A 3,302-nucleotide genomic window follows, 5' to 3' on the forward strand; every position below is an offset into this window, starting at 1 on the left:
GCCCGGGTCCCCGCGCCCTCAGCGTGTGGACACGGCGCTGAGGCCGATGCGCAAACAAGGCATGAGGGTAAATGGGCTATGTTCCATACAGTTGGTTGATCTTACAGCTAACCAAGCCAGGGTTTACGATCAACCGTAAGGGCAGCAGCCCCCTGCCACACAGGTGGAGTATCTGGGGGTCATGCTCAATGAGTGCAGGCTACGGGCCCGTCTGTCAGACCACAGACAGCAGCGGTTTGTGGCAGCTGCCCATCTGCTGGAACCTGCTGGTGCTCTTAAACACGCAGCTGTGTGCACATATTCAGGGAGGCATGTCCTGCTTGGCCAGCGAGGCTCATGCAAACGTTCAGAGGGCGAATGCATGCTTGTGATTGGAGGAGAGTATTTTCCATAGAGTCCAGTTAGCCCCACCTCGACCAACGAACACGTTCATTAAATTGTTCAATTATTTCATCATCACTAGGTCAGAATAGCGTTAGGGCAACACTGTAATAACGTTTGTACTCGTTAGTATTAAACCATGTAGAATGAGTTGTTTTGACCTGCTGTCATTCTGATATTACTGTTTGGGTTAAGATTACTTTTATTCAACATTATATATTTTGACACAGTTTCAACACAATAAGCTTCGGTTTGACCTTAAACTGTCCCAAATGTATTGCTAGCTGTACAAAATGATTTAAAACTGCAAAGGATTAACACAATAACAATCAGGGAGAAATGATGAAGTTCAGAAAGAGGAAGTGTTCAGTAGATTGTAAGAGTTAAAGTTCATACCGTAGTTCATGTAAACTTCAAAGCCATTCATTTTTCGTTTGTTTCTTCTGTTGTGTTGCAGTTCAGTCTGAGTCTGCCTTACAAAGAGGAGAACATCATCTCCTACCTGGAGCCAGGTGTGGAGTACTGTGTGACAGTCTCTGTGACATCACTCATCAGCCTGAACTGTATCTCCAGTAAACCTTGCTGTGCCTTCACCAGCCCTCCTCGGTCCAGAAGCTCACGTACGTCTTCTTTTAATCCAAGCATGTGCAATCTTTGTGCAATTTGAATCTGTGTATTTGGGGGATGAGATGCACACTTCTCTGTTCATAATCCATCCACCAGCTTTCTTCAAGTCCAGACCTTCTAATACCAAAGTGTTTAACATGTTGATAAGAATGCAGCCTATCACCACAACATCAAGTTGCACAAATTGTTGTTGTAATGAGAACATGTTCACGTTTTAACAACATATTTGAAGCTGTAATGGCATGTTTCACTTTTTAATTGTTTCATACCTGATTATGCAGTTTCAACAGGACACTTCTACGGTGGCCCTAAAGGTCAAAACACAGCAACATTTCACAAAACACAACAAGTTACAATACAAGGTGGGAAAAGTGCAGATAAGAATTGGGCATATTTCCTGCAGCACTGAATGCAACAGGAGGACTGATTTACTCTACACATCGGATGTGTTTTATCTAAACAGCTTAGAGCTATTCTCTCACCATAGAATAAGACGGTAGATCTATAGCATCAGATGTTTGTTCACTCCGTTAAAGTGTATTTCTACAAACAAACAGGACTTTCCATCTGGAGACGGGTGTTTGAGTCTGGAGTGATTCTGAAGTTTGTTAGTTATTTTAAGCTCTGATGGTTTTGCTAAACCGAACTAGAAGCTAAATCAGATGTTGACAAACTGCACAATTTGCAGTTGAAAAAAGGTAATAAATCTCAATATATTGCAATGTTTGATATCGCAATAGGAAGTATTAGTTTTTTTTAGGTATTAGTTTTAGTGTGATGGGTGTATTGTATGGTGGGACCTCTAGTGATTCCACCCCCGACTGTGGATGCAGGTTTATTTTAGGTGTCTTACCTTTCTACCATTCGATGCTGTTCTCCTGTTTCTCTCTCTTCATGTCTTTAGAATACAGACGCAGGATTCTCAAAGGAAAGTGCTTCATTTGTTAAACAGCATAGCTAATTGAAGGCTAATTGAATTAGTAATCTTTCCTCTAGTGATTTGATTTCTTTCAAACAGCCGATGCTCTTTAATGTGATGTGTGCTGCTGTCCTCCTGCTTCACAGTGTACGTGGTCTTCAGCCTGCTGGGTGCGTTCTGTGCACTGGGCTTCCTCCTCGTTGGACTGGTTGTCCGCGGCGGTCAGCCGAGCTTTAAATTACTAAGAACACCTCCACAGAGAACTCTGGTAAGATCCAAATATGTGTGCTGCTGTTCATCTTTGCCTTCACAATACTTGATGTGCACAAAGAGGGAATGTGTCTCCCTCTGATCATCACTCTGATCAATACGTTCATTAGTTGGTTTCTGCTTTAACTGAGCTAATTAAGATCCTATTTTGATGAGTAAAAATCCAAGGAAGCTGTTTCACAACGTTTTTGAAAAACATGACATTTTGGTAAAACTCTCACTTTTTCAAGTGTTAAGTGATTATTAGATGAATCAGTTTGTCAATCAACAGAATATTAACAACTGACAATTTGAATAATCAATTGTTTAAGTCACTGACCATGCAGTGGCTCGGTGAAGCTTTGGCACAGCAGTGCTTTGAGCTAAATGCTATTATGCTTACAATGACAATGCTAACTGATGTTTAGCAGGTATCAGTGTTTACCATCTCAGTTTAGAATTTTAGCATGCTAGCATCTTGAAATTACCATTAAACACAAAGTGCAGCAGAGGCTGACATTATTCGCTCATTAGTTTTGCAGATATTAGTCTTAAACGTGATTGGACAAGCTGACATTATGGCCTGATGATGGCGCATCATTACAATTCCTCCTAAGGAGAACATGAATGTGTGTAGCTCATTTCCTCCTCCAACAGTTGGTAAAACATTTCACTAAAAAACAGAAATAAAAACCCTTTTAATAGCTAAGATTTTTCAGTGGTGGATGGAACATCCACCCAACACTGCCATCCATGCATCAATGCGTCCATGCATCCATGCAGCCATGCGTCTATGCAGCCATGCGTCCATGCATCCATGCAGCCATGCGTCCATGCATCCATGCAGCCATGYGTCTATGCAGCCATGCGTCCATGCATCTATGCAGCCATGCGTCCATGCATCTATGCAGGCATGCATCCATGCAGCTATGCAGCCATGCATCCATGCAGCCATGCATCTATGCAGGCATGCAGCCATGCATCCATGCAGCCATGTATCAATGCAGCCATGTATCCATGTAGCCATGTATCCATGCATCTATGCAGCCATGCATCTATGCAGCCATGTATCCATGTAGCCATGTATCCATGCAGCCATGTATCCATGCAGCCATGTATCCATGCA

The 3,302-nt window shown here is 42.5% G+C and overlaps 1 long non-coding RNA gene across 1 annotated transcript in view; it reads left to right on the forward strand.

Moving 5' to 3' along the window:
* The first annotated feature begins 241 nt into the window (after positions 1–241).
* LOC116378050 (uncharacterized) overlaps positions 242–3,302 on the forward strand; it is a 5,559-nt gene continuing 2,498 nt past the window's right edge. The window contains exons 1-2 of the long non-coding RNA XR_004212265.1: positions 242–1,001; positions 2,074–2,195. This is a non-coding gene — a long non-coding RNA (uncharacterized LOC116378050). The remainder of the gene's footprint in view (positions 1,002–2,073; positions 2,196–3,302) is intronic.

Source organism: Anarrhichthys ocellatus, unplaced genomic scaffold (genome assembly GCF_004355925.1).
Source record: "Anarrhichthys ocellatus isolate YVR2014 unplaced genomic scaffold, GSC_Weel_1.0 scaffold2010, whole genome shotgun sequence".
Lineage (NCBI taxonomy): Eukaryota > Metazoa > Chordata > Actinopteri > Perciformes > Anarhichadidae > Anarrhichthys > Anarrhichthys ocellatus.